This window comes from Primulina huaijiensis, chromosome 10 (genome assembly GCF_012295235.1).
Source record: "Primulina huaijiensis isolate GDHJ02 chromosome 10, ASM1229523v2, whole genome shotgun sequence".
NCBI classification, from domain to species: domain Eukaryota; kingdom Viridiplantae; phylum Streptophyta; class Magnoliopsida; order Lamiales; family Gesneriaceae; genus Primulina; species Primulina huaijiensis.
Window position 1 is genome coordinate 11646944 of NC_133315.1, and position 17011 is coordinate 11663954.

Sequence of the window (17011 nt, forward strand, 5' to 3'; positions counted from 1 at the left end):
TCAAATCGAAGGTATCAAAAAGTTTTACGATTTTTATGTTGAAAGTTTTATCAAAATCAAGACAAAAAAATCACAGTATTTAAAAGAACAGAAAAAACGAAATTTCTAGATCCAAAAAAGTTCAAAATGCGATCTAAAGAATTTCTGCTCAAACTTTACGCATCACATATGGATTTTTACGCATAAAAACAACGCAACACATACTATTACATGATCGACGTACTTGCCTTTGATGTGAAAAAATCACGATACGGCGATACCGAAGCGGAGAAAGATGCGAGGTTGATCCGGGACGAACGTGACGCGATTTGCTTGAAGAAAAATCAACGAAAATTCGTTGGAAAGTTCAAAGAGGGGCGGATGCACTCTTGCTCTAGGAACCATAGTATTTTACTCAAAATAAAATTATGAAATATGTGTTTGTGTGTGTGTCGTGTATAGGTGTGTGTAATAATCTGTGTGTGTGTGTGTTTTAATATAATTAAGGGGGAAGAGTGCTTAATTAGGAGCCTGATTAAAAGTGCTAATCAAAATGCTAATAATAAGGCTAATAAAAATGTTGATCAAACACTAAAATTACTAAAATCCCTTAATTAAAAAAATAAAGTGCACATGAAATAAATCTTTAAAAGTTTTAAACTCTAAAATCACTAAATAATTAATCAAGCTTTAAAATACTAAAACTTAATAAATTATTAAAATGCGCCCTCCTTGACCTTAAAATAAAATACCACATTAAAATTTTGCCAAAAATCGTCACCGGTCTTTTCCTCGATCTCGCCTCGAATAATCGCCTGAAACATGAAACTCGAAACACATTTAACGTGCATCACCCAAACATAAATAATTGAAAATAATGCATTTAAATAAATCATGCATGGCTAAAATCATTTTAAATTAAAATAATGATTTATCATTTAAATGAATGCATGAGTTTCACATGTACTGAAATTGGGCTCTACAATAATTGTGGTGGTTAGTGATAAAATTATTAGATATATGATTTATTAATTAATGAAATTTGTTTAATTAAATTGATGATAATATTTGATATTAAATGCACATAAGTGTATGTTATGATATTTAATGTGATGATAATATTTGATATTAAAAGCATTGACCAATGTGTTAGGTGCATGTTATGATATTTTACTGTTTTTTTCATTTTGTTAATATTTGATATTATTAAAATGGGCCTGGTTTATGGCCCGTTCCCACCCCCATGAGATGTATCCCTTATGTGCCATGGCTATTTAAATGTAATTATTAGAAATAGTGAGAGATCAAGACTGGAAGATGGTGGGTGCGATGAACAATATGAAACATATAAAATATTGGAAGCTCTTGTAATAGTTGCATTTGCATCCCTGCATTCACCTAGGTTTTGGACCTGGATCCATGTATGGCTCACATGGATCTAATAGTGTTGACAATCGATCATCCTTATTTATTGTTGAATGTCATATTATGATATATGTGATATATAGTAGTATGCATGTATATATATTATTAAATAATATAGTTGCATGAATCCGACAAACATACAAACTTGTGGCACGCGATTTTTAAATTAAAATGATGAGACAATTTTAAAATTAAAATCCCTCATTTTGAATAAGATTCAAAATTTACATCAAACCGAAAAAGTAAAAATTAAAAGAGTTTAATTTTTCCTCGCCGTCCATCAACCGTGGTTGCATGTTGATCGCTATCCTCGGACAGTGTCTGGCTCATATTATTGGGAAGGGCTGGACGCCGGAAAGCTGTGACTTCCACCGGACATATGATATGAATTGAGTGGAACTCCCATGACTTCGGCTCATATTATTGGGGGAACTCATGGCGACCGTCCAATACAATTCAATATTGATAGGTTGGTTAGACACGTGAAAATAAACGGTGTCATATTATTGGGTCCTTATTAAACGTGAGATAAAACACGCGTAGGTTGTGTATGGATGCAATTGGATTCTACCTTTTAGAAATTATAATTGGCTGATATTATTCGGAATTATAATTGGCAAATTGGACTCTACGTGCCCACTAAGAAAATACGATTTCCCTTTTTCATTAGAGGGTGGTGGAAATGTCAGAATAGTGGGAGGGAGATTTATAAAATAAAATCCATATTTTATATCTTAAAATTATTTTAAAATAATCAGCAACAATTATTCTATTTCCATATCAGTATATTTTTTATTTCTTCACGTAAAAAATTTTTGTTATTAGCAAGCTAACCGAACCAAACTTTCAAGACTGGTTGAGAAATTGTTCTGAATTTGGAGAAAATGTATACACACTAATGTCAGTCCTGTTGAACTGAAAAATGAGGCAAGATGGTAGGACCACAAGCTAAAGTGTAACATGCTCGCTTTTATGTCAAATGAATTGTAGGGACAGTTTGAGGAAATGTTGAATGCTGCTGACATTCGAATGCACTTGCAAGAGTTGCATGGTGCGTGAAAATCATACAATGATGCACATCACTTTCAAAGAGCTCATTACTACACGTATGCAAGATGGGGTTTTGGCCCATGAGCGTGGTGTACGTATGACTGGGATTATTGAGAATGTAGTGGGCCTGGAATATGTGATTCCTAACGAGTTACTAGATAACATCAATTTGTTGTCTCTCTCTTCCTCATTTGACGGGGTATGGTGAACTTCAATTTGAATACGATAGATGATAGCCTTGAAAAGCTAATCAATACGCTTATGACTTATGAGATCACCATACAAGATAAAAATGTTTTTTTTTAATGGGCCTCTCGTAAGACGAAAAATGGCCCACAAAGTAAGGGAAAAAATGTTCTGTCCCTCACAAGAAAAACAAACCCAATAAGTGGCAAACTCTGAAGGACACTTAAAGGGTCTAAAAAGCCCGATAAGTCAGAACATATTTATTTTATTGCATGAAGTTCGGACGTAAGAAATTATATGCGCCAGAAATGTTCTGAAAATGATAAGTGAATGTCCAAGTAAATAGGATTTCAACAACAAACAAAAGAAAGTTAGATGATCCAAATCCCGCACAAATATGGCACGCTAGAATACGTAACATTTCCCAAAGAAAGATGCACAAGCTAGTGGGAGAATGCATGTTTGACTTGTCAGACATAAATTCTATACTTACCCGTAAGTCCTGTCTAAAAGGAAAAATGACAAAGACTCCATTCAATGGAAACGTGGAATGTGCGCATGGTCTACTGAATTTGATCCACACAGACGTTTGTGACTCGCTAAGTGTTGGCACAAAATTTGGGCATTCCTACTTCATTACCTTTACTGATGACCATTCGAGGTATGGGTACATTTATTTGATGAAACACAAATCTGAAGCATTTGAAAAGTTCAAAAAATTCAGATCTGAAGTAAAAAATCAGCTAGAAAAAAGTATTAAAGCACTTCGATTTGATCGAGGTGGGGAATACTTGAGTGCTGAATTTTTGGGTAATCTAAAAGAGAATGGAATTATCTCACAGTGAACTACACCAGCAACACCACAATTGAATGGTGTTTCTGAACGTCGAAATCGAACATTGATGGAAATGGTTCGATCCATGATGGGATTCACTGAGTTGCCTTGTAACGCCCCGAAAAGTAAAGGTCCACGTAAACCGCATGCATTTGAGTTATTAAATTCCTTGTATATTTCAATTAATTGTTTCAATTCCATAAATTATTTATGTTGTGCATATTGATATGTTTAAAATATATTTTTCTACATGATTGCATTATAATGTATTTTTAAAGGTTATTCTAGTTGCGATCGAGGAACGGAGACCGAGGGCTGAAAAATAGAAAATGATTTCATTAAAATATGAGTGATGTTTTTTATTATTTTTTTTTAAAATAAGGAGTTTTCAAGTGATTTTATACAACGGGACGTAATTTTTATCGGTGTTAGTTTTTCAACAAAAATACGAACTTGTGGGCAACCCGGCTAATAAATTTACAAACTTATTTAAACAAAACTATTTTTAACATATTAATTAAATACTATTGGGCTAATTGAGCCTAATTGATATGGTTAATGGGCCTAAACTAGCAATTAGAGTTTAAGTAGGATTCTAAGCATTATTTAAACTAAAAACCCACCCCATAATCCCCATAACCCACGCCCACACCCCAACAATTTGCAAACACAAATTCTCTCAACACAAGCACACCCACACACCGAGAGATTTGAAGGAATAGCACCAAGTTCTTCCTAGTTCTTCAAGCCAAGGCCCTCCTCGTCGTCGTTCTTCAATCGTCAACAGAAATTCGTGCGTAAAATACGCAAAGGCACGCCTTAATCTCTTTTTTCTCATCTTTCACACTATATTATGTGTTTGATACATGATTGCATGAAAAACATGATGCAACTTTTATATTTTCGTTTTTGTGTTTATACATGCACAAAACTAGTGTTTTCATCTTTTAAAACTCCTCATAATGATGCACAAAGGAGCTTTCATGGTAGGGGTACTTGAAGGGATGTTTTTCCACATGTTTAAGGGTCCCTAGGTGTATGTTTAAAGTCTGAAAAAAATAGGGAAGGAATAAAAACGAAAATAGACTCCTTAAGGGAAAGAACTCTTCGACTAGGAGCCTTTAAGGGTCATGGCTGCTAGCTGCGGTTAGGGAGGGTCTAGTAGACTTAAGTGGGCTGCATGAAGTTCCTAAGATGGGGGCAAGAGGGTGGCTCGAAGGGCAAGGTAGATGTGCATGCTCTTGGACGGGTTTGGGGGAAACAAGTGCATGCTTAGTTGATGGGTTGAGGGGCTGAGGTTCTAGGTCTTTTAGGTCCTGTCCAGCAGCGTGTTAGGGGTTCAATCATGGTCCTAGGAAGGGCTCATAGGGGCTGGTCGAGTCGCTTGAGGGCTAGGATAAAAAATTACAAGGCTAGGGTGGCTAGGCTTTTCATAGGAATAAGAACAAAATTTCAGTACGTATCATAGGCTGTTCATGGCTTCTAATTGGCTTGATTTGGGTTGAATATGGGTTATTTATGTGTTATTAAGCTTTGGTTCAAGTTTGGTAAAGTTTGGTTAATTTTCGAGTCCAAACGAGTCAAAACCGGGAGGTACGTCTAAGTTTAAAAACAAATCGGGAAACGCCTAGATTTAAGCTTAATAAAATTATAAAAAATTATATTTAAGCTCAAATAAATATTAAAAGTCTAAGTTTTAATGTGTGAATTTTATATTAAGGTTTGGTTTAATTCGGGATTAAAACGCAGTAATATGCTATATTTAAAGAATAAATTAAAAGTCCTCGATTTAATCGAAATAAATATATGAGAAAATTCATGTAAACTTAAATAATTATTTGGGACATGTTAAAGTCAATGAAATTAAGAAAATGTAAAAAACGTTATATTTTACGTCTAGGGTAAAACAGTCATTTTACACCTATAAATTAGTAAACGTCATGACAGTGTCCTGAATGCTGTTTTATATGCTAATATGATTATTTTCAATTATTATGGATGTTTATTAATTTTTATATGTTAAAATATTTATTTTAAAATGCTTATGGATTTTTATGAGGAAAAGATAATGTTAAAAGACATGTTGCATGCTTGGTTTGAAAGAAAACCATTATATACACGTTTAAATTTTAAAAAGTGATGATAATATGAAATGTTGAAGGAAGTTAAGTAATTGTCACTAATACGATGATTTGTTAGAGATATCGTGAGGGTTATGGTCCCAGTGTGAGCCTGACGATCGTATTTCATTGGATACAGATATATATATGTATATGATGATATGCTTTGGGATAACATGAGGAGAAAAAACCTCAGAGGGAGCCCATTTTTGGGAGAAGGCCTCAGAGGGAGCCCATGCGTGGGAAAAGGCCCCAAAGGGAGCCCGTCTATGGGGGAAGGCTCTCGAGGGAGCCTCGACGATCATATTTCCATATTATGATGATAGGCCAATGCCCAGTTGATCGGTGAGAGTGTTGTTAGTGTCCCCGCTGCCCAGTACTGTGGTTACATGTAGATGATTCCATCGCCCAACACGTATATGAACACGAAAGTCACAATCAACGATCTGAATTCAACAAAACACGTAGATGAACATGAATATGAATATGTATATGTTGATGATGATATGGATTTGTTTATGATAATATGAAAAGGTTTATGATTATACATGTTTAAGAAAATGTTTATGTTTAAAGTATATGCATCATTATGAAAATGTTTTTATTTAAATTTTATGCATCTTCATGAAAATGATATTTTAAGTATAAGTATTTATCACTGTTGTATGTGATCTGTATACGTATTATGTTGTTATTAAGATTATTGTGCGTTGAGTCTTTAGACTCACTAGGTGTGATTGATGCAGGTGATTATGATAATATGTTAATCGAGGTCCTGATGTGAAGAACCTGAAAAATCAAATTACGTATAAGCCATGCATAATTGCTATTATTTAAATTAAAAACGATTTTTATATGTATATGAAGTGTTTAATTCATTTTAGAATTTGTTAAGTCATGATTAATTATTTTAAGCGCGGATGTTTAGTTTGTCTTTTCGGATAAATACGTGAGGCCGGACTGGAGTTTGGAGAATTGAGATAAGATTAATAATAAGAAAATATTCCTAAATTTAATTTAAGCCATGGAATAATTTATTTTAATAATAAAGAATGTTTTTAAGATTTATTAAATTAATTGGATTTAAGTTATTAAATAAGTTCTTTTATGTCCAATATTTAATTAAAGCCTAAATTTAAATGTGTAACCAATTGGGATAAAAATTAATCTAGACCTATTATATTCAAGAAATTAAAACCTAACATATCTTTGGTTCCAGGCACTCAAGGCTGCATCTAGACATGATCTAGAGTGTGTTAGGGTGTTGATGGTTCATTGGTCTAAGCCCATACACTCAAGTTGAAGACATTGCAGCAAAACATTTCATTAGTGCAGTTTTGAGCCACGATTTTTGTTGTTGGTTGTCTAAGGTGAGTGTTCGGACCATGGCTGTTCTAAGGACTGTAGCCATGGTTATAACCCTCCCTTAGCATATCTAGGACGTGACCAAGACAGTCATTCAAGTCTTGGTTCACGAATCCATCAAAATTTTTACAACAACAAAACAAATGCCCATCGGTTTCATTTCTGGTTTGAGTGACTGAGTTTCGGTTTTTGGGGTGTTTTTGTTGATTGTGGTTGGCTTCTAGCCCATAGATATGGTTCACACAATGCCTCATCATGTCTAAGTCGAGCCATGTTTGATCATATGACCACTAGAACGATACAAGACAGCACAACAATTCAACACACATACTACACAGAATTTTGTGCTCTCGGTTGGAACTTTGGGTTGTCATAGGTGTTTGCTTGGATTGTGGTTGGCCTAGTGTCCTTAGCCATGGTTCAAGCCACACCTTAGGGTGTTGATCAGAGACTCTGGTTGGTGGTTCAAGCCCAATGGCCATTTCTTTCATAAACTAAACACCACATGCGCAACTGCTGCCGTGCACTTGGACAACAGAATTGTTTCGGTTCAGAGGTCTTGTTTGAGTTCTTGGCTGACTTTTAGCCTATGGCCTTGGACTGGACAGTACCCCAATGAGTTACAAAAGTCATGTTTTTGGCCGTTTGTGATTTGGGTGAGTTTACAGGTCGTACTAGAATTTACGGTGCAATGTGCCAAAGTGACTCTCAAAATAATGTTTCATGATTTTCGCCTCCATTCACTATTTTTCGTATATTACAGTTTTTAGGGATATTATTTCACTATGTTAAGTGTATTTTAATCATGGCTAAACGATGGTTCAATGTTGGTTCGAGTTGGTACGAAGCTATGGTTGGAAAATAAGTTGTTGGTCTCGTTTGTCTCGTTTTTGGGTCGAATATGAAGTTTTCGTCAAGTTGAGATTAATTACATGTGTCTCATATTAGGATTAGGTCGTAGCAAGCCTGGGAACGATCCAACTCATCCGGTAAAAAGAGAGTTATAATTATATTACGTGCATAAAATATAAAATGTTTTTTTTGAGATATATGCGATATGTCTTGTGGCCACCTCACGCTTATGGGATTTCTCCACCCGGTGACTTACGACCGGCTTACGATTATGTATGGGTACGGACATCCAGTCCAAGGGCTGTGGTGATCACTACCGCCCAGTATACTGTGGTTTAATCTGATCAGACGTTCATGTTATGTTATGGGCCACTTGCGTTGAAACATTATCTCTACTAGAAAAATCTCGATATGGTATTTTATTACAGGCCTCTATCGAGCAAATTTTTTACGTACGATTTTCATATATGAACGTATTCGTATTAACTCATGACACGATTTTCACGTTACGCTTTACGATACGATATTTTTACGTTGCATGCGATTTTATGATATATTTACTTTTTATTCACAATATATGCATGTTGAGTCTTTAAACTCACTAGACTTGATTGTTGTAGGTACTGATGATGTCGAGACTGATGGCGGGGACCAGTAAGCTAGCTTGGGTCAGCAGTAGTAGGAACCCGAGGACCTCATGTTTCAGTTTATTCACCTTTTTATGTTCAAATTCAGATTTTAATACGTTGGATTATTTTTAAGTTGTTGTGTTGAAACACAATATTTACTTCCGCTGTTATTTTAAAGTTAAATCTATTTATGGATTCATTTTATGAATGAGGCAAGTTATTTATTTAGAAAATTTTTTGATAATTCCGAAAAAAATGTGAATACGAAATACGGCCTTTACATGATGGTTGACTTTGCTGGACTGCAGGTGCACATAACCCGAGGACCGACGCTAGCTTTCCGCACTAGTTATGATTTATGATTTTAAGTGATGCTAAAAATATTTTTACGACGATTTAATTAGGAGTGCTTTTTGAGAGGTTATAGTATGGGCTATACTTTTCAAATAATGTTTTTAAGTTTGGTAAACTTTTGACGATTTAAACTATTTTCCTTTGGATTTTTAAATGTTAGTTGGATGTTTATATTTAAAATGGTGACAATATATTTTAAAGTATTTATATATATGTATATTTTTAATTATGGAGATTAAGGAGTGGAAAAAAAATTTCTAGTACGATTTAAGAAAACGAGTAGCAGACGTTTCATGCCTATATCGTTTTGGGGCTTTGCGCTTGAAATTGAGGCAATGTTGTTGAATATTGTTCATACTAAAGCAGTGGATAAAATATCATATGAGATATGGATGGGAAAAATCCCAAATATTCTTACACGAGAATATGGGGATATCCTGCTTACGTGAAGCAAACAGTGGAAAAAATTTGGATAGTAGATCCACTTTGTGTTACTTTGTAGGATATCCAAAGAATTATGTTGGATATTATTTCTATCATCCAAATAAAGCAAAAGTGTTTGTTTCAAGAAATGCCATCTTTTTGAAAAAAAAATTTCTATTAGATAGAAAAGGCAAGATGATAGAACTTGAAGAAATTCAAGATACTCCCTCAACTATAGAAGTTGAACCTATTTCCCAACAACCAGTAGTTGAAGTACAAGCTCCTAGAAGGTCTGATAGGGTTATTAGACCACCTGCAAGATATACGATTCTTCATGAACAAAGCCATGATTAGCATTTTGTTGGATGTGATCCAATTAATTTCAAAGAAGCAATATCTGATACTGATCCAACCAAATGGCTTGAAGCCTTGCAGTCAGAAATGGACTCTATGTATTCAAACCAAGTCTGGACATTAATGGATCCACCTGAGGGAATCGTTCCCATAGGATGCAAATGGATCTACAAAAAAAAGCTTAGGGTGGATGGGAAGGTAGTGACCTTCAAAACAAGACTGGTAGCAAAAGGTTATACTCAAAGGCAAGGAATTGACTATGAGGAAACTTTTTCACCAGTTGCTATATTTAAGTCCATTAGAATACTACTAGCCATAGCAGCATGGTATGACTATGAGATATGGCAAATGGATGTAAAGACTGCATTCCTCAATGGAGATATCAGAGAAGAAATTTATATCTCTCAACCTGAGGGATACACATCAGTAGGAAGTGAGCATAAGGTATGCAAACTTCTTAGATCAATATATGGTCTCAAGCAGACGTCGAGGAGTTGGAACCTCAGATTTGATAGCACTATCAAAGAGTTTGGTTTTGCTAAGAATCCTGAGGAACCATGCGTGTACAAGAAAGTTAGTGGGAGTATAGTGACATTCCTAGTACTTTATTTTGATGATATCCTGCTCATTGGGAATGATGTAGGATTATTGCAATCATCTAAAGTATGGTTAGCAAGTAAATTCTCCATGAAAGACATGGGTGAAGCATCCTATGTATTGGGAATACAAATCTATAGAGATAGATCAATAAAGATGATGGGGCTCATCCAAGCGATTTATATCGATACCATTCTAAATAGATTTTCTATGGAAGAGTCTAAGAGAGGATACTTACCAATGTGTCATGGTGTTACTATATCTAAAGCTATGTGTCCCAAAACTGATGAATAGATAGAGATGATGACACGTATTCCATATGAGTCAGCCATTGGTAGTATCATGTATGGTATGATATCGACACGCCTTGATGTTGCTTACGCTCTGAGTGTTACTAACAAATATCAGGCGAACCCTGGTCCAATGTATTGGAAGGCCATGAAAGATATTCTTAAGTACTTGAGAATGACTAAGAACTTGTTCATGGTCTATGGGGTGGAGAATTGAAATTGGAAGGTTACATAGATTCTAGCTTCCAATGTGACGTGAATGATTCGAAATCGACCTCTGGTTTTGTATTCATGCTAAATGGTGCGGCTGTCTCTTGGAAAAGTTCCAAGCAAGACACCGTTGCGGATTCCACCACTGAAGCTGAATACATTGCTATATCTGCTGCAGTCAAAGAGGCAGTTTGGATGAGGAATTTTGTCCAAGAGTTGGGCGTTATTCCTAATGTAGTTGATCCAGTCCTGGTGTACAGTGACAACACTGGTGCCGTTACACAAGCAAAGGAACCAAGGTCTCATCAGCGATCCAAACATGTACTGAGGAAGTTCAACATTATACGGGAGATTGTGGGAAGAGGAAACATATCAGTCGAAAGAGTCTCTTCTGCAGAAAATGTTGCTGATCCACTTACATAGCCCTTGCCACGACCATTGTTTGAGTAGCATCGCGAAGCAATAGGATTAAAGTTTATGAGTAGTTGGCTCTAGGGCAAGTGAGAGATTGTTAGAGTAGATGCCTTGCAAGCCAACGGTTGGCTATGGAATTTATTGACTCAACTGTAATAAACAATCTTTATTTTAATATAATCTAACTTTTCATGGTTTGTTATTTTTTTATCTGCATACCCATGTGAACAACATAGATAAAGACCTTGATTATACTTTAATACAAATGAATCGTAATTCGATGTTGAAACTCATTTGTAAACACTGTATAATCTAAATTTTTTTCTAGTCGATTCAGCCGCCTAAAACATGGATAATGGTCGCTTGAGCTCGAGACTAACATCTACGATGTTGTGTACCGCATTTCTTGGTAAGGGCATAGAGATGTCCAAACATACAGATGAGTAGTCATATGATGATTATACCGAACAACCCTCCCTCGGACTTTCCAAGTGGTTATCATTCATCGAGAGGATAAGTCCATGGTTATGATTGTATACCACTAGTCCTTACGATCCGGGACAACACTGAGGCTCTATATGCTGGGGCTGTGCTTTGACTCGTTTACCGGCTCCAGGAGAGTCATCAGGTGGCGAGGTTGGGCAGTTGCGACACATATAAGAGACAGTGCATTGTAGTCGGGGATTCACCGCTCACCTACGGGTGTGGATATCCTATGTGATCTGATGAAATAATAGTGCGTGGAATCTCTGGCTAGAGTATGGGATGTACGTTGGAGAAGGAGTTCTCCAATAGTACATGAGATGCCACTATTTATATGTGACACATAGTTATCGAATTATTATGCAACCCTCGATGAACCAATGGTTGCAGATACGACCGGGATATATGAGTTGAAGGGACCGTACTATACGTTAATTATAATCGACTGGTTCTTGCAGGAACTACTATCAGTGATATCTAGGGAATCATGGAGCGATGCTACTAGACGCTCTTACCATGAGTCGATGTGTTTAATCAGGAATAAGATTTCTGACATTCTCATGATCAGTTGTTGATATATAGAATGGGACAAATAAGGGTAAGCCCAAATAAAAGATTATGTCCTGAATCACAAGAAGTTGTGAACACACGGTTAGTTGTATCCCTGAACCATTGAGAGTCACACAAGCACTAGATCATTTGTTCTCGTTGAGAGAATAAATTCAAGGAGTTGAATTTATATAATGATATAGTAAATTCAAGGAGTTGAATTTATGATAATTAAATTTTGAGAAAATAAAATTTGTGGAAGAATTAAAAATTTTCTTAAATATAAACATCCATACGGTCGTCAACTCATCGTTCATAAAAATATCTTTGGAATCATCCATCACCAATAAAAATGTTGTTAAAAGAAAAGCTTGTTCAACACATCTCGCATCAAAACATAAAATCAGAGTAAATTTAAACTTGCATAAAAATTGTAAAAATGACGTGGGCGGTCCTCGGGTTTAGCCTTCCGCTCAGTCCAAGCCTGCTCCTTGGTCGCCACCTCCTGTCTCCTCATAGACATCCTCACCTGCATCGATCAAGTCTAGTGAGTCTAAAGACTCAACATGTATAAACTGGAATAGCAAGTAATACATAATAAAACCACATGCAACTTTAAAATAGGACATACATACTTGAAACTTGAACTTGCAAAATGAACTTGAACATACATACGTACATAATTAGACATGCCATAACTTAAACTTTGCATAAACATGCTGCATACTTGAACATACTTGAACATACATAACTACATCATTTCTCGTAGAGATATGTTTCAAAGCAAGTGACCCATAACATAATTCGCCTGATCAGACTAAACCACAGTACTGGGCTGACAGGGACGTATCCACTGCCACATACATGAGATCCCCGTTCATAATTTAACGGGCTGATTGGTCCACGTTCATAATTTAACGCTTCCCAATCTCGATCTAAACCCGTTCATAATTTAACGGGCGGATTGGTCCCGTTCATAATTTAACGCTTTCCAATCCTAAACATAATTTGGTCACAAGACATTTAGCATACCTCAAAAACTTAAAATATTTCCTTGCACGTCATACATACTTACTTGGAGTTGAGGGATTCGTTGGCCTTCGATTGGGGTCGTTGCTGCAACATACTAACGTGAATTCATAAACTTAACGGGTGTAACTCAACCGTAACAATCAAGCTTACCCACGAGTTCATACATTTCCTTAGGACGTTCTAAAATTCCCGTGACTCGACATTGTTACACATTGCACTAAACCAAGACATCAAACCTCAAAGCATACCATAATATTTCCCAAACTCAAGTACACGGACCCCATGCCCAGGTCCGGCTCCGGGTCCCGTGTAGGTGCGGTGGAATGACTCGTGAAGAAAAGGGAAGGCACGGACCCCGTGCTGAGGTCCGGGTGGGGGTCCGTGCACCTGCTCAAATTTGACATCAAAAGAAAACAAAGGCACGGACCCCGTGCCCTGGTCCGTGCGGGGGTCCGTGTGGCCTGGATTTTTCTGAACCTGCGAGGAAAACTTACACAATGTCTATTATCCCAATCGAACAACTAATGGAACGAAATTAAACACCTTGAGCCCATCTTAAGACACCAAAGCATTGAACTAAACTCGTACGAACGCCCAAAAAAATAACGACGTCCAACCTATGACACATACAACCAGAAACATGAAAGCTTGACACCCCATCGCTTCCTACGACTTCTAACGAATTAAAGGGCCTAAAGACCTGAAACGAAACCTCAAAAGTACTCCAAACATCATTACCAATGTGCCTTTACACAGCAACGATCACCCGTCGATCCCCAACGAAGCTTGCAACAATTAACTTCAAGAACACAATTTACGTAAAAGTCGCAGTTTGAGCATTCCCACAAAAAACGCCATAACTCACTCAATTTTTCGTCCAAAAATTTTGAATTTTATATCAAATCGAAGGTATCAAAAAGCTCTACGTTTTTTGCGTTGAAAGTTTTCCCAAAACCTCAACCGAAAATTCACAGTTTTAAGAAGAACAGTAAAAACGTGATTTAGATCTAAAAATTTTCCTCCAAAATCGATCCAAATCAATTATCCACTCAAACTATGAACATCATACATGAATTTTATGCATAAAATAAGGCAACGCATAATATGACATGATCGACGTAGCAAAAGAGAGATTATACGTGCCTTTTGATATTTAAAAATACCGAAACGACGATACCGACGCGGAGACGGAGCGAAGGTTGATCCGGGACGAACGTGGCTCGATTTTTCTTGAAACAAACTCATGAAAATTGGCTGGAAATATAAAGAAGAGTGGGCGGCTGTTCATGGGAAGGAGAACCCTAGGTTTTCTTTCTTTTAAAAATCTGAAAATAGCAAGTGTATGTGTGTGTTGTGTGTTTTACGTGAGGAGTGTGTGTAAAAGTATGTGTGTGTGTGTGAGTTTAGTGGAATTAGGGGATTAAAATATTGCTTAATTAAAAATTAACCCCTAATTAAAAGTTAATAAAACACTAACTAAAATACTAACTCCTCACAAAATAATAGCATCTTAAAATTTGAAATAACATACACAAATGCTAACTTTAAAAGTTTCAAAATTCTAAAATCATTAAACAAATAATTTAGGCTTTAAAATGCTAAATTCAATAAATTATTTAAAATTCCCCCATCCTAACTTAAAATAAAATACCATCTTTTAAAATTGTCAAAAATCGTCGCCGGTCTCTTCTCATCGATCCCGCATTGAATAATCGCCTGAAACATGAAACTCGAAAAACATTTTAACGTGCATCACATTAACATAAATAATTTGAAATAATGCATTTAAATAAGTCATGCATGGCTAAAGCTCATTTTAAATTTAAATGAATGATTTAACAATTTAAATAATGCATGGGATTTACGTGTACTGATTTCGGGCACTACAGTTCCTCCCCCGCTTATATAAATTTCGTCCTCGAAATTAAATCTTACCGAACAACTACGGGTAGTGAATCCTCATATCTGCTTCAGTCTCCCAAGTGGCTTCTTCCACTAATTGGTTTAGCCACCGGACTTTGACCAACTTGATCACCTTGTTCCGAAGTCTCTGCTCCTGTCTGTATAGGATTTGGACAGGTCTTTCCTCATATAACATATCTGGAGCCAACTACAACGGCTCAGAACTCAAAACGTGCGAAGGATTTGCTAGGTACTTCCTCAGCATCGAGACGTGGAACACATTGTGTACACCGGCCAAATTCGGCGTTAAGTCTACACGATAAGCTAGTGTCCTAACCCTGTCAAGAATCTCGAGCAGTCCAATAAACCTCGAACTAAGCTTGCCTCTCTTCCCAAATCTCATAACACCCTTCATGGGTGCTATCTTCACAAAAACGTGATAACCTACGGCAACCTCTAGATCCTTTCTCCTCTTGTCAGCAAAACTCTTTTGGCGACTCTGGGCGGTCTTCATCCTGTCTCGGATCTTGACCACCACATTTGCAGTCTGATGAACTATTTCTGGACCAATTTCTGCTCTTTCACCGACTTCATCCCAATGGATCGGCGATATGCACTTCCTTCCATACAATTCTTCGTATGGAGCCATACCTATAGATGCTTGAAACTGTTGTTGTAAGTAAACTCCACTAGAGGTATCTTCAATTCCCAATTCCCATGGAAATCGATCATATAGGCTCGCAATAAATCCTCCACAATCTGAATCACTCGCTCAGACTGGCCATCTTTCTGCGGTTGAAAAGATATAGTGAATAGCAACTTCGTCCCCATGACTGCGCGCAAACTCTTCCAGAAGGACGATGTAAACCTCGGGTCCCTGTCGGACACAATAGTAACTGAGATTCCATGCAATCGAATGATCTCCCTGATATAAAGCTCCGCATACTGCGTCATGGAGAAAGTCGTCTTCACTGGCAAAAATTGTGCCGACTTAGTGAGTCGATCCACTATCATCCAAATAGAATTCGAACCTCTGACTGACCTCGGCAAACCAACCACAAAGTTCATTGTAACATTCTCCCATTTCCACTATTAGATGGGGAGTGGCTTAAGCATTCCTGCTGGTCTCTGGTGCTCTGCCTTCACCTGCTGACAAGTGAGGCATTCAGACACAAATCTGCGGATGTCTCTCTTCATCCCTGGCCACCAATACAAGATCTGCAGGTCCTTGTACATCTTGGTACCTCCTGGGTGGATTGAATACGGAGATGCATGTGCCTCTGTCAGAATATCCTGTCTGATCGAATTAACACTAGGCACCCACATTCTACCTCTGTATTTCACAATGCCATCCGAAACTGTGTAAAGTACACTGCCCTTAGCTTCATCCTTCAGCCTCCACTTCTGTAATTGCTCATCTGAAGACTGACCTGCTCGGATACGGTCTAGCAAAGAAGATTGGACTGTCAGATTAGACAGCCTCGGAGCTTTGCCCTTGCGATAAATCTCTAGACCAAATTTCTGAATCTCAGACTGAAAAGGTCTCTGCACTGACAACTGTGCTATGACTGCGACTTTTCTGCTCAGGGCGTCTGCCACAACGTTAGCCTTTCCCGGATGGTAGCTAATTTCGCAGTCGTAGTCTTTCACTAACTCCAACCATCGCCTCTACCTCATATTTAGTTCTTTATGTGTGAAGAAGTATTTGAGACTCTTGTGATCTGTGAATATCTGGCATTTCTCGCCATACAAATAGTGTCTTCAAATCTTCAACGCAAAGACTACTGCGGCTAATTCAAGATCGTGAGTCGGGTAGTTCTTCTTGTGCACTTTCAACTGCCTGGAAGCATAAGCTATAACCCGACCATGCTGCATCAATACTGCACCTAAACCGAGCTTAGATGCATCGGTGTACAACACAAAGTTGCCTTGTCCTGCTGGCATGGCTAATACCGGCGCTGA